The sequence below is a fragment of the Octopus bimaculoides genome, chromosome 20 (genome assembly GCF_046866305.1).
Source record: "Octopus bimaculoides isolate indiv1 chromosome 20, ASM4686630v1, whole genome shotgun sequence".
In the NCBI taxonomy this organism is placed as follows: Eukaryota; Metazoa; Mollusca; class Cephalopoda; order Octopoda; family Octopodidae; genus Octopus; species Octopus bimaculoides.
Genome location: NC_142947.1, coordinates 14,615,369 through 14,642,095, shown reverse-complemented (window position 1 = coordinate 14,642,095; position 26,727 = coordinate 14,615,369). Strand labels below are relative to the sequence as shown.

At 34.7% G+C, this 26,727-nt stretch overlaps 1 protein-coding gene across 8 annotated transcripts in view; it reads right to left on the bottom strand.

Moving 5' to 3' along the window:
• LOC106872148 (monocarboxylate transporter 12) overlaps positions 1–26,240 on the bottom strand; it is a 42,881-nt gene extending 16,641 nt beyond the window's left edge. Inside the window, exons 1-2 of one of the 8 annotated variants that reach the window (XM_089338051.1) lie at positions 26,143–26,240; positions 23,635–23,745 (exon numbers count right to left, since the gene is read on the bottom strand). The gene's annotated coding sequence lies outside the window, so the exon portion shown is untranslated. Of the gene's footprint in view, positions 1–737; positions 1,390–2,215; positions 2,309–3,200; positions 3,744–3,789; positions 4,425–21,452; positions 21,972–23,634; positions 23,746–26,142 lie in introns of those variants that run through there. The other 7 variants (XM_089338048.1, XM_089338049.1, XM_014919025.3 and 4 more) reach the window with 7 other exon arrangements.
• Between the last annotated feature and the right edge of the window lie 487 nt (positions 26,241–26,727).

Below are 26,727 nucleotides of genomic sequence, written 5' to 3'. Positions count from 1 at the left end.
ACACATAAAAGCAAATTAAACGAACGTGTATAAACAGGGGATACTGATAATGCAGGCACATTCCCACACACACGCACTTACTAAACATAGACACACACACACACAGGGATATAGGCATGCGCAAATACAGACACAACCAATAGGAATGCAAAATGGCAGATCGTTAGTAAGGAGAAACATACAAAAAAGAAAGAAAGCAAAGGGCCACTGATGAGGTTACAGAAGTGTGACGAAAGGACTATGGCCGAAATGCAGTTAATATAAAATAAAGCTGAAGCAAGTGAACATCAAATATATAGTGCGTGTGTTTTCATTGGCTAAACTGGCAACATGACCATCCCCAAATACAATAATATCTGTTTCAACATACGAATTCACATCAAGAATTTTGCAAAACGAATATATAAACGCCTATATATATATATATATATATATATATATATATATATATATATATATATATATATATATATATATATATATATATATATATATATATATATATATATATATATATATATATATATTAGGTTGTTCCGAAAATAATGGCCGCTTTAAGTGTTGGTGTTTTGAAACGCAATTTTATCATAGTATTTTACTTGTATTTTAGGTGAATTTCGACATACTTAATAATTGATGTATGCTCTTTAATAATTTTCTACTTATTTCATACAGAAAACATTCTTGGAGCACAGGCGCCCTTAATTATGAACATGACAAAAAGGACCATCGCTTACTTTTCTTGCATGAGTTCAAGCACAATGCCTCCCAAACTGCTGCCAATATCAACAGAGCATGGAGAGAGGGATTCACAAGTGATTGCACAGTATGAAGGTGGTTTCAGAAATTCCGTAGAGGTGATGAGAGCCTTGAAGATGAAGAAGGTAGAGGACGTTCTTGCAGGTTTGACAATGAATAATTGAAAGCAACTGTTGAACAAAACCCACGTCAAAGTGTCAGAGAAATGTCTCAGGCACTTGGTGTCAGTATTGCAACGGTCTCACGCAATCTGCAGAAGATTGGTAAGGTGAAAAAGCTCGATAAATGAGTACCACATGAGCTCAATAAAAATCAAAAAGATCAGCGTTTTGAAGTGTGCTTGATGCTCTTTCTGCGAAACACCAATGATCATTTTCTTGACCGAATAGTCACTTGTGACGAAAAGTGGATCCTTTATCATAACCGTAAACGACCAGGTCAACAGTGTGATCGTGATGAGTCTCCCAAACATTTCCCAAAGCCAAAGCTACATCAGCAAAAGATTACGGTGACTGTCTGGTGGTCTGCAATTGGTGTTGTCCATTACAGCTTTCTGGAAGCCAATCAGAGCATTACAGCAGAGGTTTACTGCAATCAACTCGCTGAAATGCATGCTCACTTCCAAAAAACAAGACCTGAATTGTTGAATCGGGGTGGCCGAATTTTTGCTCCACGATAATGCAATGTTACATGTTGCAAGAATGATGCTTCAGAAACTCACAGACTTGGGATACGAGACTTTACCGCATCCTCCATATTCTCCTGATCTTTCACCCACTGACTATCATTTTTTAAAGCATTTAAACTCGTTTTTAAGTGATAAAACTTTCAGGTCCAAACCAGAGGTGGAATGAGCTTTCAAAGATTTCTTAGCATCAAAGCCAATAAGTTTTTATCAACGAGGCATAAATAATCTCGATAATCGATGGCAGAAATGCATAGACGTTCAAAACATTTTTATTGTTAATTTTTCCAGAATAAAATTATGTTTCTGAAATCGGCCATTATTTTCGGAACAACCTAATAGTGGGTGCATTAGGTATGATATAAAAAAAAACATACATAGCCAAAACACCAGGACTTACAAAAGTATATAACATACAGAAAGCAGCAGTATTAGGCACTGAGCACATCCTACGTAAAACACTTTCAATACAGTGAAAATAAGAGCACGACAACAAACTACAACACACACCCAAGCTGTATACAGAGTTGCGCTCGGGAGTGCAGTGAAAGTACGTGGGGGTGCAGTTGAGCAAGGGACCAACAAAACTCCTTATAACACCAAAGATGACTGAAGGCAAGGATTATGGCAGCATTCACCAACTTAAACAAGGAGACGGTCCAGAAGTGTTGCAGGAGATTCCGAAGTTGTCTCGAGGCCGCGGATGATTTTATGGAATAAATTTACTCTTTAGAATTTCAAAATAATTTTATATAATTTTGGTAGACATACCTGTTAAAATGAGATGTCGGTGTTATTTTCCTTTTTGCGTAATTTAGACGACAGTTTATTCACCGCACCCTGTATATATATATATATATATATATATATATATATATATATATATATATATATATATATATATATATATATATATATTTGTGTGTGTGTGTGTGTAATTGAAAAAAAATTGAAGTCAACAAGGACGGTTGGACATTTATTTTCAATCACTACAATTGTTTCTACGCATCATAGTTCTCCAGGCGTCCAAGTACTTGATTATGCAACCGTTTACCTGCATTGTGAGACCTAGTTGTATTTCCTCAGGCGATATGTAAATATTGTCTCCGTAAGTTCAAATTCTATGCTTCAAAAGCATCCTCTCTGTCTTTGGACTTAGTAGTAGCCACTTCTTGTTGATTCCAAATTTTCTTTCAATCATCTATTCACACACGACAGATGCCCAAATGCAAACCTGGAAGTGCGTATAATACTACTACTGGATAGCACAGGGTGAAATCTAAAAGTGGATGAGTTTTTATACTTTTATACATATAAAAGAGAGAGTAAGGTCAAGTGTATAATGAGGTCATGCATTGTATCACGATTATAATGTAATGCAGCAATACCAACAGCTTATATTACTATGTAGTTAACAGTAACATAGTATACTACTGGTTAAAGAATTTCACATTCAGCGAAATCAGTTACCAGGAGAGATGTACTTTGGTACCAGTAAATATGTCCTTCTACTATAATGCAAATATTTCACCTTAAGTTCAAGTATCTTATGCAAGTTACCTTGATATGCCAATATTTCGTGAATGTCTGTATACCTTATATATATATATATATATACGGATATGCCAGGGTGTGTGTGTGTAAGGTGTAATAATAAAGGGATAGTTTGAAATTCATTAAATATGTACATTTTAAGTTTCTGTAATATATATAAGAAAATATTTAAAAGGAAACACTTCCTTTACGTAAACCTTACCCATTTAAAACATTTCAAAATATGAAGAAGCAACTGGTGGAAATATTTCAACACACACACACACATACACATGCCACTTCTAAGCACAGCAAACGTATGTATATATGTATGTATGTTTACAGAAGTGCACGTATTAAACCGTTAAATAAATACGATAACGCACAGATACAAACAAACACACGAATTCACAGGAAAAAAAAAACACAACAGAAAGACAGTTAAACATACCTGTAGAAATGATCCTGGAGAAACTGTGATATGACTCAGACATAAACAATCAATGAGAACATGTAGTTCACAAATCAAATATAATAGGTCATTCAATTTGATTCTAAGAAATGCGCAATTCAAATAGAATGAAAGGAGTGAATATAAGGTAACACGAAAACGTAGATTAAGAGAACGGTTCTTAAACAGACAAATGCTAGCAACATACTCAACGAAAAATATTAGTGAAAATGTTTTGACCGATATCCTTTTTGTTGATGAGGAGAAAGAAGACAGCGTGCATCGATATAACTTTTCTCTCTTTGCTTTTATGTTAGAAAAGTTTAAAAGTTTAAAACCGTCTTAATTTGATAAAACTTACCAATTCGTTGACTGCTCCACCCATGAGAATTATGAGACGTTTTGCCAAAGCTGTTTTAGCGCCGCGTATATGGCATCGCTGATTCGACGTTGACTTATTTGAATCAGATGTTTTAGCATTTAATCCAGCATTTTATCCAGCATTTAACCCTTTAGCATTTAATCCAGCCATATCCGGCCCATATATTCGACCTGTTTTATGTTCAAACTGACCTGATCCAACTCCTTACACCTACCCTACAATGTCATTCTAAAAATACATAATCACATCACTGAAATCTCAAAGCTACGATTAATTCAAAACCATGTAAATAAATTAGCATTATATTTGACAAAGAAATCTGAATGCTAAAGAGTTAATGTTTCTCTCGTTCTCTTCCTTCCTCATTCTGTCTGTCTGTCTGTCTGTCTGTCTCTGTCGCTGTCTCTCTCTCTCTCTCTCTCTCTCTCTCTCTCTCTCTCTCTCTCTCTCTTATTTCTCTATATGTCCCTGAGGAGAGGGAAATCTTGAAATAGTCTATTGTATTAAAATATGCACACAATATTATTCTGTAGCTTGAGACAAAAAGAACGAATCCTATAACACTATAGAGCTTTCAAGCAATCTTATCTGGCAGCAATGGACTTCTGACTGGCAAGCTATATGTCTAAAATCGTCGAAAAAGACCGAAAGTATTACTCGATAAGACTTTTATCAACCACTCACCGGCTATCTATTAAAAAATATGCATGGCTAAGGTACGGTCACACGTAGACTTTGCATCGTCAATCCAGAACCCCCAATCTTTTCCAATATACCGATTGCTGGAAGCTGTCCAGAAACAAGCCGCTAGACGAATGCCCTCCCGTCATTCTCTGACCATAACTTGAAAGTCTTGTTTCTCTGGTAATCAACACACTAAGGCTTCGATATCAAACATCTGGCTTGGAAGAAGCCTGTGAAAGTATCCCCCAGCTTTCTATCAATAATTTTGATCACCTTTTTGAATTCAACACCTCTACCACCATTCGTGACCATGCTCATAAAATAAAATAAACTAACCATGTTAGTTGTTGGCTGTCAGGATACTGTATCCTTACAAAGTTCCATGCTTCCCTAAATTTGCACTGCCCTTGAGTGCCTACGCACCCTTTCCTCTTTGTAGCTTTTTTGCCATTCATTTTTCCGTTTCGGGTTTTAACCTGTTTACTTTGGCTATCATTGTTGATTCTTTTTTGTCCCGTTTTTTTACCCTTTTCCAACGAGCTGTAGTAAACATGGGCATTGTATACAATAAGCTCATTGTTGTTGGTGTAATAATAAATTGTTGTTATTGTGTTAGTTCTAAGCTCGCTAACATTATGGTCATTATTATACTCGTAATACTGTTCTACTTATGATTGTAATTGGGGCAATCGTTTGGGTTGTTATCATCACTATCATTAATAGATTCAGAACTCTGCTATGGCAGCAAACAATTGTATAATATTTAATACACATCCTATACAGCAAACGTGATCGCGTATTTAACAAACGTATTATGTTAACATGTTGATTGAAAAGACTCGTTTAAACTATTAAATGGTTCACACTATCTTGTCTCTTAGTGTCACCTACCGAATAGTCTTTACGTCCTTCGATGGAATAAGTGAGTTTCTAATTGCAAATTACGACTTAAGGGGAATATTTTAATGCCAGATTAATAGTTTTGATGCAACTAAAAAGTAGAGATCATTTTAAGTATTTAAATTTTAAAGGTTAATTAGAACATCCATATACCGTCGTGGCCAAAAAGTTTGGACCATAGGTCTTAAAATTAGAATTTTTATATTAAATGCCCATATATATACGTTGTATATATTTGAATTGAATTGTACTTTGAGCATAACAATTTTAATTTTTGAAAAAATGTTCCAAACTTTTAGTCACGACTGTATTGTGATGCTAATTAAATATATGTATCCTGGGTCGTTGGGTAACACAGACAAATAGATGTATTAAATAGCAACAATATAAATTCTTCAACTTTAAAAATTATTTCCGCTTCTAGAGGATACACCATAAATACTGAATGACAATTAAGACCAGTTCCACTCGAGAAGGAGAGATAATCTCTAGACTCAAGGATTTCTCAAAAGCTGACATGCCATAAAGGAAAAAGACAGGCTTGTTATCTGGTGATTAGAAGACAATCGTGGACGCGTATTTCTGTTTCAATAAGCGTCATCGGCTCGACAATCATCCGACCTATCTCTAGTAGTCATGGGATTTAGACTCATTCGAAAAAAAGTGTAGAACTCATTTATGGCCAAGGTAATTTAAAATAACTCAGACTGGCCAATGTGGCCAAATACAGGTATATCAAACATCATACAGCATAAATTCTCAATTTATAAAAAAATCATCTCAATATCTAGCGGATGTTTCATAATTAGCAAATAACAATTAAGCCAACACTTCTTGATGATTTGTTTTCGGGAGAAAACATCGATCTTATAATAATGTGATAATATTAAAATCATAAGCTTATAATTATCAGTTGCTGATTATTACTTCGATAAATCCTTTGGGTCATATTGATCACATAATGAGTGTTAAGAACATGTCACAATATTAATTCTTAGTCAAAGCCTGTTGAGTTTCATTTCCGAAATGCTTTATTCGTTCGTTGGAAAAATTCAACTTACTGTAATTTTTTTTACACAATTCTCTGGCTACACTTCAGTATTAAACTATTCAAAGGCGACGAGCCGACAGAATCGTTAGCACGCCGGGCAAAATGTTTAGCGGTATTTCGTCTGTCTTTACGTTCTGAGTTCAAATTCCACCGAGGTCGACTTTACCTTTTATCCTTTTGAGGTCGATAAAATAAGTACGAGGCTGCAGTAGAAAACACTTGTCTAAGGTGCTGCGTTGTGTGGGTGAACCCAGAACCCTGTAGTTGGGAAGCAAACTTCTTCTCACACATCCACCTAAAAGTTAATGAATTTAGTTATAACTTAACATTCTTTTTTAAATTGTCTTTTCGCGTTACGTAATTTTTGTGTCACGTCACGTATCTTGGAACCTACTACCAACGTACGTTGAGGTATACCCGTTGTTGCATGTTACTTATTCAATCATGTGGAAGGGTTGTTATAGTTAAACAAGACTCCCCCCCCCCCCACTTCCACCCAAATACCTAACAGTGTGATTTAAACATATTTTTTTGTTTCAGTGTTATCTTTAAATTTGAGAAGAGTTGCAGCTGTTCTTGAGACGTTGACAATAATCTATTAAAACTTGACAAAAATATTTTTGAATATATTTTTGAAATTTTGTGTTAGGGTGGTGTTGTCGGTGGTGGTCGTTTAGAAATTGTCTGGTTCATTTCTTGTTAGCGAGGTTAATTGCAATTCTTTATTTCCTAATTGCATTTTAGAAACGTGTGTGTGTGTGTGTGTAGGTAATCTGTTAGCTGTCCATAAGTTAGAAAAAACACTTTCCATATAAGATACAGAATACGTATATTTTTATATCATCAAACAATATTTTACTTGTTATCTATATATATAAAAATGAGAATGTGTGTCTGTCTGTCTGTCTGTCTGTCTGTCTGTCTGTCTGTCTGTGTGAATCCCTAAAACTCGAGAACTACGCAACCAATTTCATACAAATTTTACACATGCCTTACTTAGGGTTCCAGTTGTGTTTTAGTCAAAAAAAATTATTAACTTCTTGCAGAGTTCGAGCACACGGCAACATAATATCTCCTCCACTATTTAAGTATTACGTGTCAAAAGTGAAACAAAAACACTCATGTCAAATACTTTCACTTTAAAAATGAAACTATTCCACTAACTGAAACAATCACATTTCGATACTGTAGTGACAGATACTTTCACAGAGAGAGAAAGAGAGAGACAGAAAGAGAGAGAGAGAGAGATGTATATGTATACATATACATGTATATGTACACCATTTCGATACTGTAATGACAGATACTTTCAGAGAGAGAGAGAGAGAAAGAGAGAAAGAGAGAGAGAAAGAGAGAGAGAGAAAGAGAGAGAGAGAAAAAGAGAGAGAGAAAGAGAGAGAGAGAGAGATGTATATGTATACATATAGATGTACACGTATATGTATATATATATAGATCTATACATACATGTATATGTATACATATGTGTAGATGTATATATATATATAGATGTACATGTAATATGTACACATATATACATATATATATGTATATATACACACATACATACATACATACACACACACACATACACATGCACACAAACACACACATTAGTCATTTGTTTTCTTATCCAAAACTACGTCAAAAGTACTGAATAGATCTTTATGAAATTTGGAAATTATATTCTTTGCATAACGGCCATAACTCCCATGAAAATTCATATATTTTTGATGTTGATGAAATTTTAACCCGAACATAACAGATGAGCATTATTTAGAAAATGATGTCACACGTTATCGAGGCTACAATTCTTTCTGGATGTGCAAAAGGGGATGACGTCTTTATTCCAAGAATTCCTCTTACTCCATCAGGAGCATACATTCCTTTTACATTCAGAAGACTACAATTCCCCCTTCGTGTGACTTTTGCCATGTCCATAAACAAATATCAGGGTCAAACACTGTCTGTAGCTGGTCTTCTCTTGGAAGAGCCCTGCTTCTCACATGGACAACTGTATGTTGGCTGCTCAAGAGTGGGCAGCAACAAAAAACCTATTTGTATATGCTCCACAAGGGAAAACAAGGAACATAGTTTACAATGAGGTGTTATAATCACAACAGCAAGAAAGTATGTACATGATCACCTTCTTTTACGAAACTTCATTGACTTTCATATATTTATATTGATATACATATATATACGTGTGTCTGGGTGCGTGTGTGTATATACATCTCTATATATAAAGATGATGCGTAGTCTAGACGGCGTTTTTAGATTTCATTATTCTCTTTAACCCGGGCAACGCCGGGTATTTCTGCTAGTGTTATATAACTGGTCTGTAAGTTACCGTTGGTTTCGCGGTGAATATCCTTTTCTACTCTAGGCACAAGGCCCGAAATTTTTGAGGAGGGACCCACTCAATTAGATCGACCCCAGTATGCAACTGGTACTTAATTTATCGACCGCAGGAAGGATTGCGTCACATCCCACTCAAAGGATTTTGTCCACGCGGCATTAGTTTTGGTGGAGGAAAAAATTAAATCTTATACTTTTTAAACCCACCTCATAAATCTTTCCTCTACCAACTTTTTTTGTGAACAATGGTTATTACTTTTACATATATTCACCCTTGCTTTCACTCAACAATTATTATTGGAATAATAACAGTTTCTGGTTTCTTCGGTTTAAAGTCACTCTTCCATATCCCTCTACTTTTTAGTGTATTTCACTTTCAAGGAATCGACTAAACACCTTATCCCAGTGACATGGCTAAAATGTGACGCCCGGGGCAGCTCTTAAGTTCCTCCGCTCGCAGGAGCAATATAGACAATACAGGATTATACAGCAGAACCAAAATTGCCCCGTAAAAGCATCGCCCACCTTGTAAAAGCGTCGCCCGAAGAGGACGCTCTTTCGCCCTCACCCCCAACCCCTAGCTACGCTATTATTTACCCCATAGTTCCTAGTAAGAATTGCAGCTTTGAAGGATATCCAACTTGACACCATTTCTTCTGCAGGCGTCCATCTTCAAAAGTTCGAACTGGATACAAACTGCATTGATCTCACCAGCATCAGAGAGGCTCTACAAAAAACACGTCCTCTTCTTCTCCTCCGCTGAATAATTAACAATGGATTCTAATTGAGGCACAAGACCAGAAATTTAGAAGGAAGTGTGGGGAGGGTAGTGGATTAAATCGACCCTAGTTCTTAGCTGGTACCTTGTTTTATCGGCTCCAGAGTAATGAAAGATACAGTTGACCACTGCGGGATATGAACTCAGAACGTCAAGAGCCGGAATACTGTAAAGCCTTTTTTTCCACGCACTAACGGATTCTGTTCTCTCGCCGCTTCTTGATAATTGTTTCACCTTTTGGCACAAGATCAGCAGCTTTGATGGGAGGGGCCGAGTTGATTTCATCGACCCTTCAATAATAGACTGGTACTATATTTTATCGACTTCGAAAATTTAAAAGGCAAAGTTGACCTCGGCGAAATTTAGTCGCAGAACGTAAAAAGCAGGAAGAACTACCTCTAACCATTTTTCCGACGCGCCAGCGATTCTGCTCGCTCGCCCCCTTAAATAAGGGTTTCAAGTTTTAGCACAACGCCAGTAATTTTAGTGGGGTGGTATTTGTCGATTACTTTATATCTGAAAGATTATTTAGAAACAGCCCGAGGCTTAGGGAAGGCATGCATCTCAGTGGCAGACATGTTGCCGCCACCCCTTGTTGCCAACCCTGATATGCGAGTACCTGCGTACCAGGTAGATTTATAACCATCTCAAAACCGAACAAAAAAATAACAACCACTTGTCTAATTTATATTCTCAAAACAACACGGAACAAAGAATTACCATCTCACACATTCTTGCAGAATAAAAATTGATTTTTTTTTTTTTAAAGAGAAGAGAAAAATACGGAGTGAAATTGCAGACAGGATAGATGTCTGATGACGTTTCTACAATAGAAATAGCAGTGGAGGCACGACAATAACACCAACCGCAACGGTGCACCAAACAAAATAAGTAACCAACAAGTTGAACTTGAGAAAAAATAATTTAGCGACGTCAAATATGAAATGATCGTCTTCCATCTTTTCACCGAGTTTGTGAAAAACATTTTTAAACATCATTTTAAACGGACGTTCTGTAGACAGAATTGAATTTTGGTGAAAATAGATGCATGAAAGATATAATAGCAATATTTTTAGTAATATTAAATGTGATAGAATAAGAAGGAGGACAAGAAAAGGTCTAATGCAAAAAGACAATGATAATGATGAAGAAACATAAATTATCACCCGGATATAAATAAATAACGAAAGCAACCAATCGAAAGCAACACAGCAAACACCGAATTTGTAATATATGAAACAGTGTGTGTGCGTGTGTGTGTGTTGCGTGTGCCATCGATATCATTTGCAGGATATATGATTACGTAATCGATAGAGAGACAGGAGGCTGAAAAGCTGACAATGGATCAAAAGACGTGAATCACAAAACGAATGAAGAGAAAATTAACCAATGAATAACGAAATAACCAAAGACAATTTGATGGAATAACATTTAGAAACTGGCCAATGACAGCGATGGCGACACAAAAGTATGGAACCTGTTCGGATGCGTATAAAATTAGCTTGGTACACCCCCTCTCACAACCCCACCAACAAAAGTTCAGGTCATCTATAATTGCAGTGGTGTGAAGACTTCAGTTTCAATAAATTTGTGTGTGTGTGTGTGTGTAACTGAAATTTCTTACATACGTGGTTTTGGGTTTCAGTCCCACTGCGCGGCACTTTAGGCAAATGTCTTCTACTATAACCATAAGGTGACCAATGCCTTGCAAGTGAATTTTGTCGATGGAAACTATGTGAAGCCTATCGTATATGTATATGTGCGTGCGTGTGTGTATTTCTGTTTGTGTCATGCTGAATCTCATGCTGAATATCACCGTCATTATTCTCCATGACATCATCTATGGAAGCTAGTTACCCTGGTGGTTGAAAAAACATGGGAATGTACATAATAGATGATGCATGGATACCAGGGAGAAATATGTCCTATGTATCACGTGATACTCTGAACAGGCAAAGGTTAAAGTGAAGGTGTGCTTTTGAATGGTTATTTGTGTCTCCTACGCTGTAATAGTTCTAATTAAACTGATTCAACGGAGTTCTTCCTTTCCTCCTGCATTTAGTTTGTAAATATATATATATATATATATATAAAAGATAATAAGAGTGAAAAAACTACAGAAGGCTTGTGTTACATGGTTAAAGTATATATTTAAATTATGTCAGAAAAATGTTAGAAAAATGTTGGAAAAATGTTATAACATTTTTCTAACATTTTTCTAACATTTTTCTGACATAATTTAAATATATACTTTAACCATGTAACACAAGCCTTCTGTAGTTTTTTCACTCTTATTATCTTTTATACATCCAACCACGTGCTTTCACATACCAACTTTCACACCTATATATATATATATATATATATATATATATATATATATATATATATATATATATATATATATATATATATATATAACAACAAATACGGCAAATTACGAAAGCTTTGGCGAAATAACAAAAGGGATAAAGTCTGTTGGATTTTTGAATAATCTAATCTAATCTAAATTTCACAAAAATCATGTCTATTAGATATACAAGTGGCAATAAGCTTTAAGTATCTTGTTCTCTTATCAGACGAAAAATCGGCCTGTCTTCACGTTAAATTAATGACGTAGCAAGGTCACTAATAAACCTTTAAACGCCGACAAATAATCAGAGCAAATCGGCCAAGAGAATAACAATGAAATATTTTGTAAAAATAAGGGTCATTAGGTTTGGGTCAATGTTGATAGATTCAACGAAATACTTCCGTACTTTTAGTACTTTTTAATGCGACGAGCTGGCAGAATCATTAGCACGGAGGACGAAATGCTGCTAAGCACTTCGCTCATCTTTACGTCCTGAGTTCAAATTTCGCCGAGATCGACTTTACCTTTCATCCTTTCGGGGTCGATGAAATAAAAACCAGCCGTGCACTGGGGTCGATGTAATCGATTAGCCACTCCCTCTTTTAAACTTTCAAATCTTGTGGTTATAGTAGAAACAATTATTGTTATAGCTACTACAGCGGCGAGCCGGCAGAATCGTTAGCAGACCAGGTAAAATAATTGGTGGCATTTCGTCCGTTTTTACGTTCGAGTTCAAATTCTGCCGAGGTCAACTTCGCCTTTTATCTTTTCGGGGTTGATAAAATAAATAGCAGTTGAGTACTGGGGTTAATGTAATTAACTAGTCTCTTCCTGCAAGATATCAGGCTTTGTGCCTACAGCAGAAAGGATTATGGCTATAGCTATCATAGTGCTTTACCTAACTAAAATTTTATTTAAAATCCGCTTCAATTTCATCTACCCTACGCCCATGGCAAGTGCAGATATATCAATTAAATTAAACTAATTTGTTTGAAACCTTTATGCACTTGAAATATCAACTACAGCTCACACTTTTCTCATTATCAGACCCTGTTTACTTCTTTATCCTACCCCTCTTTACCCAGACACAAACATACACACATATGTCCTTAAGTATAGTTGATTGATTGAATGAATGAATGGATAGGTAGATAGATGGATGGATGGATATTATCTTATCTTCTTGATGAGGTTTGAAGTTATTTTGACTGGCCACCTTCTCGGAAGCAAGGCTATGAAGAAAAACAAAGAAAATTAAAAGGTCATTCACGCAGTCATTCATCTGTTAACTTTCATGACGGTCTTGTAGCTATAACAGCAACAGAGTATGTGCCAGCACAACTGGAACTTGGATTCTTGAAGAAAGTACATGGATCCGTAATTCATATACGAATGATCTCTGTGTTGCTGTTATAATTATAGCTACAAGCTGAAAGCAACCCATAGTGATAGTCTTATTGTATTTTCCTCACTACATTGATATCAAGTGGGCGACTGACTGACACAACAGAGGACATTTCTATTCTGGAGTTTCAAACTATAATATCACGTCGGTGGTGTCCGAGTTTTAATTTCATTGCTTAGATGATACTTTTATTCTTTTAATTCAACAATCTTTATATTGTCATTTGTTTTTTTTTTCTTTTCTCACTCTATTCCAGATTGTTCTGCCTACCACATTATACCTTTTGAGAAGGAAGCTTCTAGAGGATAAACTATTACAACCAATGTCTTTAGTTTTGGTTATACAGACATAACTTACATTAACTGTAAACTTGCCTTCTGTCTTTTGTATAGAAAATACTTGATAGCGATTTGATACTCCTCGATTGCTTGGAGGCAAACTTCAAGGCAAGATGTTAAATGCTTGTCGGTATTCCATACTACGATTTTAACATGGTTTGTTCTCCTATTGCCTGAGTCGATCTATTGGAGTCGATCTAATCATATATTTTTTTCTACTCTTGGCATAAGGTGGTTAGTCGATTACATCGATCTTCAGTACATGACTAGTATTTTATTTTATCGACTTCAGAAAGACGAAAGGCAAAGTTAACTTCGATGAAGTTTATTATTATTATTATTATTATTATTATTATTATTATTATTATTATTATTATTATTATTATTATTATTATTATTATTATTATTATACAGAGTCTTATTTTTATCACGTGTTTTCAGTGCACTATCGAGCGCAGCTCTGTGTGCCTTGGGTATGTGCTATGGTTTGTTGTGATGCTCTTATTTTTAATGTATTGAAAGTGTTTTACGTAGGATATGTGCGGTACCTAGTAGGACTATTTTCTGTATGTTATATACTTGTTAGTCTTGGTGTTTTTTGTTATGTATTTGCTGTCATCATCATCATCATCATCATCATCATTATTATTATTATTATTATTATCATTATGAACATCATCATCTAAGGTGGCGAGCTGACAGAATCGTTAGCACGCCGGGCAAAATGCTTAGTGGTATTTCGACCGTCCTTAAGTTCTGAGTTCAAATTCCGCCGAAGTCGACTTTGCCTTTCATCCTGTCGGCGTCAATAAATTAAGTACCAATCAAGTACTGGGGTCGATGTAATGGACTTTCTCTTCCCCCAAATTTCAGGCTTTGTGCCTATAGTAGAAAGGATTATTATTATTATTATTGTTGTCATTTTACTGCAGAGGTCGATTTTGCCTTTCAACCTCTCGGATGTGCCAAAAATTGAACTCAGGAAGTAAAGATGGACGAAATGCTGCCAAGCATTTTGCCCGGCGTGCTAAGGTGTTTGCCAACTGTCTGCCTTATGATAAATAAATAGAAACACTGCTGCCGATAATACACGGATTTTCTGGAGAAACTGATACTAGATAAGAAAAATGCGTTAGAATAACCTTGAAGGAAAGAACATTACTTAAGAGCAAAAATATTACGCTAGACAAAGATACTGAGATAACAAAATTAGATCAAATACAGAAATACAAAGAATTAGGGAGTAATGAACTAGAAAGTGTACAACACACAAAAGCAATAAATATTTTAGAAGAAAATATTACAGAAGCATTAATACGTGAAAGAGAGTTAAATGCAAAAAAAGAAAAGTTAGGTAATAGATATCAATACTTAATCTGTTTCAGTAATAATAAATTTTTATACGTTGACTTGGACGCTAAACAAACTAGCAAGAATAAGCAAAAGCTTAATTCTGTTAATATTTAGCGTATTAACAATTAAATTCATAAAGACCAATTTAAATCCTTTTATCGTATATCATGCTTTGGGTAATAAATAATATAAAATGGAAAAATTACTTATAACTTCATCATACATATCAATAACGTTAGACAATAGTTTTACTGATACTCTCTACTGCCTTTTCACATTGATTATTCTTGCTGTCTGCATCATTTATGCATTTGCCATTAAAAAATATTTTTTACACACACACACGTACACATACAGACACATACACGTGTGCACACACATCATTGCACTTATCTACTTAAACATGTATATCTATAAACACATGCACACTTGTGTTCGCATTAAAAAAAAATATTAAAAAAACAGATATAAATACAAACTGTATAAACGCATGTACATTCGCTAGTACTTATTTTTCTTAACCCTGAAAGGATGAAATCCCTCGGTGGTATATGACTTCAGAACATAAAGGACTGGATAAAATGCTGCTAAGCATTTTTCCGATGCGCTAACAATTCTGTCCGCGTACTGGCTTAATAATAATAATAATAATAATAATAATAATAATAATAATAATAATAATAATTCTTTCTATTATAGGCACAAGGCCTGAAGTTTTGAGGGAGGGGACTAGTCGATTACATCGACCCCAGAATTTCACTGGTACTTAATTTATCGATCCCGAAAGGGTGAAAGGCAAAGTCGACCTCGGTTGAATTTGAACTCAGAATGTAAAGGCAGACAAATTGCCTTAAAACATTTTGTCCGGCGTGCTAACGATTCTGTAAATTTCTAACGATGATACAGAACCGAAAATATGGGGAAAGGGAACGCTTGATTATATATCGACCCAAGTACTTGACTGATATTTTATTTTAGAGACCCCTAAAAGATAAGACTTCTAGCTAACTTCGGCGTATTTTGAACCGCTTCCTGCCTAACATTGCTGAAAATGTTCACAGTCTGTTTTCAGTTGCAAAAGATGTTTGCTAAGTGAGGAGCAAGCAAGTGTGACACGTATCTATAACTCTAGTAAGGCAATGCATCAAAGCCAAGCGATTTTCTTTTTAAACAATCACTCATCACCAACCGTGGCCTTAGCTTGGCTATCATTGTCGTTTCTTCTGAGAACGGCAACAAATCTTTCATCTCTAGTTTAATTCTTGCGTATTCAAGTCCTTGATCTCCAGTCTACAATTAAGACCAAACCCTTGTGTAAGGTGCTGCTGGAAATCCGCACACATTTGCATTAAACCCAACATATCATGCACATCATGATCTGGTAAAGACCTGCAACATTGATCCAACAAACCACTTTGGTCTTCCGTGACAAAGAGCGTGAGCCTTAGCTCTAACTACATAACCTCCGTGTTTTGTGTCGAAGAAATGGCCGAGCATCTTGTTTTTGTTCATCACAAGAGCACGTCGGTCGCGATGGCTTTTTCAGTCACCTCCTTTAAGCAACCGACTAACTCCTTTAATCTGTTCTGTAGATATATAATCGGTAAGAATACGTTAAAAAGTGTATAGTACATACGGACAGATTAGTGCTCAGACGAGATCAAATACTCGAAAAAAAAACAAAAAAAAAAACATTGCGAAACGATGGGAGACAGGATCCAGGCAAACAAAAGTCGACAAATGAAATAAAATAAAAGAGGGATTGGCGGTTGTCAGTGGTATCAAAACATTTATAGATTTGTTATACAGAAGTGAGTGTAAATATAATTAAGTAGAAAAACAGGAAAAGGAAAGTTCATAGAGGTTCTCCTCTCTCTCTTATCTGTGATACGTGGGTATGAACTCACTGGATGTCTACCAATCTATGAAGAATTATTATGAACTTTCACCTTCCGGTTTTTTTCTTGTTTTTCTGTTCAATTATATTTACACTTATTTCAGTTAACTAATTTGTAAATGATTCGATGTCATTAACAACCGCCAGTCAATTTGTTTTAAATATAATCAAATTTACTCTATAGATAATTTTTTACAAAATCCTACGGATTCTATTTTAATGACACTTTTCAAAGAGAATCCCTGCAATTGTTGGCGATTGTCCCTATCAAATATCGCGTAGCTAGTTTACTTATTCGATCGTCATAGGCTTTAGACATCAGGTATGACGAGTTAGTTTAAAGTAACCAGGTCCCTCTCAGAACGTCATATTTAGGCAAACCTGTAGACAACAAGATTGTAATCTGTATAACCAATCCGCTGAAACTGATGACGCTCTGCATTATCCTTATCTGCTGACCTAATTAATACTCTATCTAGATATGATCTTAATAACCTGATGCGGTTTGAACTAGACCAGATTAGTAAATTTTGGAATCTAGTCGATGAGTGTTTAGCAGTTAGAACAGGTTCGCTAAGGCTTTTACATCTTGGTCTCTTATCAAATACTCACGCACAGTTCCAGCGTGAGTCCAAGGTGCCATCCTGGTCGCCCACTGATACTACTAAACAAGGCGTTTCCAAAAATGTTTCTATGTTCTTGAAGAAGTCTGGCAATCCAACGAATATTTTCCGAAGTAAAACAACCAACGTGAAACAGTGGAAAACGGGATCCAGGTAACGAGATCCAGGCAACGAGATCCAGGCAACGGGATCCTAAGACATATAGAGGCTCATATGAGTACCAGAGAACATTTTTTTGAAGCGGTTAAAATTTGGCAATAATAATAATAGTAATAATAATAATAATATCCCAGGAGAACCATGTCTCAGAGAAATCCAAGAGACTGTGCTGACAAGTACTGTCCACATCCTTAGAAAAACCCTATCAATTTAAATGTCTGTGTGACGTCAAAGACCTAATTGAAGAACAGCTTGTCTTCTCAAGATACACCAGTACACATGAAAACACAAGACTACAGAAAACAAACAAACAAACAAACAAACAAAAAATGCGATAAAAATTAAAACGTTTTCGAAGCAACTTTCAGGGTGTCATAAATGCTTGTATGTCACACAGGTAAACAATGCACCGTCAGGCAACGGCTTATCTTTTAAACGAGTGGTTCTCAACCATTTTCTATCTATGGACCCCTTTGATTACTATTATATTCTGGTGGACCCCCATAACCATTCGATGCTAAAAAACTAGTTTTATCGATACTTCTTTCAAAATTCCTATTGTATAGGCAGAACTACGTATAGGCAGAACTAAGTAAAACGACAAAGAAAGAAACGTAGCTGTTTCTTACAGTAAATAACATTTGAAGCAGAATTTTTTCGTGGATCTGCAAATTACTACTGTGGATCCGATTTACTATTTTACTTGTGTGGACCCCAAAAAATTGCTTATGGACCGATTGAGAACTAATGTTTAAAACAATCCGAACTGACTGCAAAGAAGGTTTCTTGCCAGTAGAAAAAAAGACAATGCCCAACTAAAGACTAATAGATCTTTTATCGCTTTTGAAAAACTTGTTTCAGTCATTGGACTGCGACCATAGCGGGGCAGCGTATTGAAGGGTTTAGGCGAAAAATTGACCCCAAGGACATATTTTAAAGCCTAGTACTTATTCTTTTGGTCTCTTTCGTCGGATCGCTAAGTTACGGGACGTAAACCACATACATATATGTACGCATACACACACACGACGGATTTCCACACACTTTCAGCCTATCAAATTCACTCATACTGTATTAGTCAGCCTGGGGCTATATTAGAAGATATTTTGACTCGGGAAAATTCTCACAGGAAGTTAACTTAAACTTCGAATAATTAAAGCTACCAGAACAGTTATACGAACGAAAGCTAGGTTTTCTCTGACGAATAACCATAAAAGGTTACCTTTATATGGCCAATATTTCCGCAAACAGGAAGCTCCATATATGAATAAAAAGAAGCTGATTTTCATGTGGATGCACACATCCATCCTGAGTGGAAAAGCGGAAGCAACAATATTCACAAAACAGGAGAAACAGGAACAAGCCACTACCATGTGATATTCTGAAAGGAATATCCGCTACTCCTTATAACATAGGTGACAAACGTTGCCTGTTTGGAGTATTTCAGGAAATGTTTCACATTATAATAGAACCGCCTACACTAATTTCATTAAAATATACTTGGAAATACAATAACGAAGCAAAGTTCTTCTAAATACTCCTCGCCACCAAATTTCAACAGTGTAAATAAATAAAGAAATTATATTTAAAAAAATGTTACTAAAATGAAGTTCTATCTCAGAAAAATAGCAATGTGAAGATACTACTAACACTCCGTCGGTTACGACAACGAGGGTTCCAATTGATCCGATCAACGGAACTGCATGCTTGTGATATTAACGTACAAGCGGCTAAGCACTCCACAGACACGTGTAGCGTTAACGTAATTCTTGGAGAGGTTCAGCAAGGCACAGAGTGTAACATGGCTGGACTTTTCAATCTTAAGTACTACTCATTTTTGTCAGCTGAGTAGACTGGAGCAACGGGAAATAAAGTGTCTTGCCCGAGGACAAAATGCGCCGCCAGGAATCGAACTCATGACCGTTAGCTGAATATCCTAAGCACTAAACCTCCATCATGTATATATATATATATATATATATATATATATATATATATATATATATATATATATATATATATATATATATATATATATATATATATATATATATATATATATATATACACACAATGGATTCTCCTGTCGAAGTCGACGTATGAGGTTTCAGCTTTTGCCGAACGACCTGCACAAATGATTTGTCTATAGTGATCAAATGCACGTGGTGTACATTAGCTCACTCCCTCCATCAAATCTACGTTGCCTGAACAGGTGCATAGTATGCTACGCGTCAGCTGTCGAAATGATCGCTGAGTAACGTGAGATGAAGTGTTTTGCTCAGGATCACAACGCATCACTCGGTCTAGAAATTGAAACCACGATCTCGCGATCGTGAGTGCAGCACCCTAACCACTAGGCCATGCGTCCTCATGTGTATGTATGTGTGCATACGTATACTTTTCTCGCTGGATTAAGTGTTCGTTTCTCTTTTTGTCTTCTGCAATTTTATTTTTGGATCTTCTATATATATATGAACAATTTTCCTCCGTCTGGCCGTTTTTCTCTCTACAAAACGGAAACTTACATTATGGAACAGTCATTTTAACGAGATTTTTAAATTAATCTATCACCTGACGAGATACGTCTGCACCACCGGATACTCCTGAGCCAGTTTTTGTGTGTCCCACAAGAGGAGTCGATGCTAGATGTGTCAAAACAATCGTTGTGATTAATAATATATTCTCGTATATTCCATCTTCTGTTTTTCATTTGTTATATATATATATATATATATATATATATATATATATATATATATAACGATTCACTACACAACGTTCCCCTATAATGGAAGCTTGGTTGTACCCAAGAGTGATAAATAACAAAAATAAATAAATAAATAAATAAAAACAAACACACACAAAGAAAAAAACTGTTTTAGTCGAAAGTCGATGTCAATTTGAATGTCATCAGAGGTGTTGTACCAATCTCTTTAACTCATCTCCATTCAGAATGTCACATCAGACATCGCTTCGGAAACTGGCACTTGCTGGAGCTAAATATATTGGAAATCGCACAGGTCTGTGCACACCCTATCACAAGCTGTAGTATTTTTGCCGTCACCTTGGTCAAACTGCATTCGATGTTTAGGGCCTGAAATTATCAATGACGCCCCTTCTGTTCTTGTTCTACTTTATTTTTACAACGATTAATAAAGGCAGCTATATTCATAAGGCACACACAGAAAACCTACGATAATCACAATCAAAATAAGAATAAGGTTAATGACGTATGACGGTAAAAATTCATATTCTGGTGTTAGTGTCAACACCAGTCACATTGGCCTTGCCGACAATAATATCCATCAATACATGCCAACATCATTTTATCGTGAAGATGAGATTGTGAAGATCTAGAAACATTAGTGATAAGTTTAGAGACTTTACTATTCGAAACAATTTGCAATGACTCCAATGAAGACACCAAAAGGAAAAATGAAGTTGAAAAAAAGATAAAACTGGGACACAGTCGTGTTTTCGAAACATGTCAACAACAAGAGCTGCCTTTGGTATAGACACAGACAGAAGTACGTATGTATGTATGTATGTATGTACGTATGTATGTATGTATGTATGTATGTATGTATGTATGCATGTATGTATGTATCTTTGTATCTATGTATGCATGTACAGACATAACGTTATATACACACATTCATACATGCATATGAATAGACACACAATACATACATACATACGTACGTACGTACATACATACATATACGGATTGAAATTATACTTACAAGACGAAAATCAAAATATCTTGATGCAGATAAAATCATATGCAATGGACAAAGTGCACAACAATACAAATTGTGGTACATAATTATCTCAAAAAGTAAGCACATGCAAAGACATATATATAGGGGGGAAAATTAGATATGAATAATGAAGGAGCTTCCAAGCTATCACAAGTTTCTTGAATAGTGAAAGGGGAGTCTTATCGATAAAATATGTCAAGGCGAGAGATCACTTGCATGGGTCCGTCATGTGTGTATGTGTGTATGTGCATGTGATGTGTATGTCTGGCCGCCTGTGCATGCGAACGTGTCTGTGCGAACATTACCAGCGTTCGAATGAAGCTACCTCCTCCGTCTTTCATAATGCAACTTTCATAATCACTGCTAGTTCCGTGGTCAAGTGATGCGTCCTGACCATTTGGCGAGTTTTGAACTCAGAGCGTAGAGCACCGGAACAAATACCATAACATAACCTATTCCTCGCTCAAATGACTCTACTCTGCTATTTCGCTGCCTGTGTGCATGCAATGTACACGCGCACGCACTCACACGTACACGCCCGCCCGCACACACACACACACACACACACATTGTAGAAAGTTAAAGCATAACAAATTATTAGTCTGAATTTCTCGGTTCCGGTCTTCGAACGATTACCAAAAATGGAACATAAAACTAATTTATAATAGATACAGTGGACATTTTTAAATATTATAAAAGGCGCTGATGGCATAACATGGACTGAGAGAAACCTATTGATTGAAAATATAGCAGTTATTTGCTAATTAGAAAAGAGATGAGGTTACGAAAAATCTAATTTCGTGTGCAGAAAATGACTAACTATTCAAGGGAAATAACTCAAAATTTTAGATGTTTAGGATTTACATAAAAGAGGTGATAAAATCCGTGATAATTTATTGGATTCGTTACTCTAAGTATCTCGTAACCACTCTTCAGACGATTATTAAAATTGAAACAAACTACTTCATAATTGCTATACAGTTGGCATCTTTGAAATTTATAACAAGCACTGATTGAATAAACATAACCATTACTTGAAAATATAGACAGTGGAGGCTATCATTTGCAGAAGAGAATTTAAAGTTGTATAAATGATTAAATATGTAGATGTGAAAATATGTTAAAAAAAAAAAATCTTGTGCGGGAGTATATTTTTTATTGCATGAGTAATAAATAAAAAAAAATACTGTTCAAGGGAAGTAATTAAAAATCTTTGAATATTCTAATATACATCCATCTCAAAAAAAAAAAAATAAAATAAAAAGAAAGCAGATGATACGACCCGCATTTTTTTCTTTTTTTTTTTTTTTCAGTATTCAGAATTTTCCTTAAATCATAGTTCTGAATAAAGTATTTTCTTGCGTGTCTACAATAGTCAAGTATCTCCGTTTCTATCTTTAAATGATGCCTTGGAACAAAATGAATAACTTTCATTTAGACATAATTTAGTGCACAATTTTTTTTCTTGAACAAAGAATCTGAAATTTAATGTAAGATATCTTCAATTTATTTATTTTAAATTATAAAGCTTTAAAATATAAATAAATGCTTATAACTTCGCGGGGAAGAATAATATAGAAATTACTCTGATTTGTCTCATCTCTATTTGGAGACTCACCCGAAACATTTAACCTGATATTCTACATACGAAGAAAGTAATAGTTTAAACGTATTCATATCAACACAAACCAGAACTCAGTTTAAGAGACTAGTCTAATTTGCATTACTGTATATTCCTTGGCAGCATTATTTACAGCACATCATATACTGGATAATTTTAAATTTTTTCGATGAACCCCGAATAGTGTGGGGCTATACCCTGAAAAGACATTGGCTGAATTACCTAATAATTTTCTGTCATTAACATTATATGTTTTACGTGGGCGGTGAGCTGGTAGCATCGTCAGCACAGCAGGTAAAATGCTAAGCGGCATTTCGTCCATCTTTACATTTTGAATTCAAATTCCGCTGAGGTCGACTTCGCGTTTCACTCCTTTCAAAGTCGATAAAATAAGTAGCAGTTGAACACTGGGGTGGATGTAATCGACTTATCCCCATCCCTTCTCCGAAATTACTGACCCTGTACCAAAATTTGAAGTCAATATTATATATTTTACATTTCGCAGTGAGTCTTATTATATTAAAAAATCATTGGTATACTTACATTTAATTTCTGATTGTCCAGTATACCTTTTGTTGTGCATAATTAATTCATTACCCGAATTCGCTGCAATGCAAATTAGACTGGCCTTTTCGGCTGAGTCCCTGCTTGCATCTGATATAAATAGGAATAAATTTTTGATGTCTCAATGGGCAGAAAATTAAGGTAGATTTTCCCCGATGAATCTCTAAATAGAGGTGAAACTAGTTCGGACAACTCTAATAATTTTCGGCCACGAAGAGTTGTAAGTATTTGTTTACACTTCACAGTGAAGCCAAAAAGAAAACAGAAAAAGAAAAACGTACGTGTACATTGAATTTCAGATTATCGAATATGCACAATATTGTGTCTAATTAATTAATACTTAAATACATGTACATGGTGTTAAAAACGAGCCTTGAAGGTATGCATGGCTGTATATACTAATTTCATGTTCTATTTTTCATAAACTTTCGAAGTGCAGATTCGACAAACTATGTATGAAAATATATGCGTGTATTTCAAGATGCATATATGAGTGCATGTATGTGTCTATATGTACACGAATGGGTTTATATATATATATATATTTTCGTCATGATAGATCGCTAACCGCTACACACATTTTTTTCTCTCTGCTTGTTTCTCTCCTTGTTTCTTTCTGTGTTCCTTTCTGTGGAAGAACGTATGCTCGAAACGTTAAAAACTTTTTCAATTCCCGAGCGTTATACTAATACATCTGTTTGTTTTCTACACTACCTGTTTTCGTCTTTTTTTTTGTGAATTCTCCCTATATATATGCGCGCGAGTGTGTGCGTGCGTGTGTGTGTGTGTGTGTGTATGTATAGATATAAGCATATATGTGAGCCTAAACACAAGTATGTGTATGTGAGTGAGTGTGCGCACGTGTGTGTGCGTGTATTATCAATAATCGGCAAAAGTTATTGAGTGATTCAAAGGCCGAGTGTTTTGTATATATAAGTGTGAAACTCTCAATCCTCGAGTCACTCTATAATTTTTGCCGATTATTAACAGAAAATGTATATGTACTCATGTTTTGAATTTTATTTTCCTCCATGCAAATACATACATACACACATATAAGATACACTTATCTGATATATATATATATATATATATATATATATATATATATATATATATATATATAATATTAGGGACAAAATCCAAAATTACAGGTAAAAAACTCAATTAAAATCAATTTATAAAAAATTATAATTAAATTGAGCGTTTATAGATAAAGTATATATAAAATATATAGTTTTAGGGAAAATAACCAATTTTCAAGAACTCATCGATGAAAATCCACTATCACATATAGAAAAATTAATAATTAAAAGCACAATAAATGAGTATAATATAAAGTAAAGTAAATATCATAAGATATGTGCTTTTAATTATTAATTTTTCTATATGTGATAGTGGATTTTCATCGATGAGTTCTTGAAAATTGGTTATTTTCCCTAAAACTATATATATATATATATATATATATATATATATATATATATATATATATATATATTACTCAAAGGAATTCCAACTCGGTTTTTCACATTTTACTTATAATCTTCTAATATTAATATAAGATATATCTTATATTGATATTAGAAGATTATAAATAAAATATGAAAAACAGGCAGAGTTGGAAATCCCTTTGAGTAATATACTCTTCTATACACAATCATACAAATCCCTTTGTGTATATATATATATATGCTATATATGTATATACATATATATATGCTATATATATGCTATATATATGCTATATATGTATATACATATATATATGCTATATATGTATATACATATATATATAATTCTCTAAATGAAGTATTAACAGTAACTGCACGATAAAGTGTAGTATATTGCCACTTAAGTGTGGCTGACCCCTAGGGGTGGATGTTACTGTTGCTTTTAGCCCCAGGAGGACATCTCCTCCAGCTGGAGGAGATGTCCTCCTGGGGCTAAAAGCAACAGTAACATCCACCCCTAGGGGTCAGCCACACTTAAGTGGCAATATACTACACTTCATATATATATATATATATATATATATATATATATATATATATATATATATATATATATATATATATATATATATATATCTGTCTATATATATATATATATATATATATATATATATATATATATATATATCCACACGCACACAGTGTGTTACTAGGAGCTTATTTTATCTGTCTCAAAGGAGAATTGATAAGAGAAATGAGGTCCCGGTTAGAATTATGCAGGACAATGAAGAAATACATCTGCAATGAAACAGCTGTTTGCGGAAGTAATTGAGAGACAGAGAAAAAAATTACATACATACATACATAATAAAAATGAAAGTTAAAATAACGTCGTTGAAATGCGAGTAGAATGAAAAATCAAACGATTATTATCATTATTATTATTATTATTATTATTATTATTATTATTATCTTTTTTTTCTTGTTATAATTTTACTGTTTAAATATATCTTAAACGGTGATGCAAACTTACCTAAATGCTGTTTATCCGGCGGAATAGTTCTGAACAAATCGCTTTTCCTTCCAGTGAGTTAATGAATGATGTGTTCTGTAGCTTGTGTGACCGAAAATGACAGCATAAGCAATGTAAAGTCCGATAGTAAGAAATTAGGTCAAGATTAAAACAATAGCGTAACTATCAACTATCAAATACATATTTGCTGTTAATTCGAGTTGAAGTTTTATTATTATTATTATAATTTATATGTTTTTATCTTCGATTGGTTCTCGTAACCACCCACTTCAAACCAATATCTGATAAAGTTTATTGAGGCCAAAATCTGTCCAAGAGAATGTCAAAAGATAGGAAAATCTTCTTGGTGATGGGTGATGCTTCGTAATTCAATTTAATTACGAATGCATATACACACACATATATAAAAACATACATGCATAAAAAACATACATACATACATACATACTTACATACAGACAGACAGACAAACAGACAGACAGACAGACAGACAGATAGATTATCGTTTACTCGTTTCAATCATTTGACTGCGGCCTTGCTGGGGCACCACCTCGAAGAATTTTAGCGGAATGAATTGATCCCAGT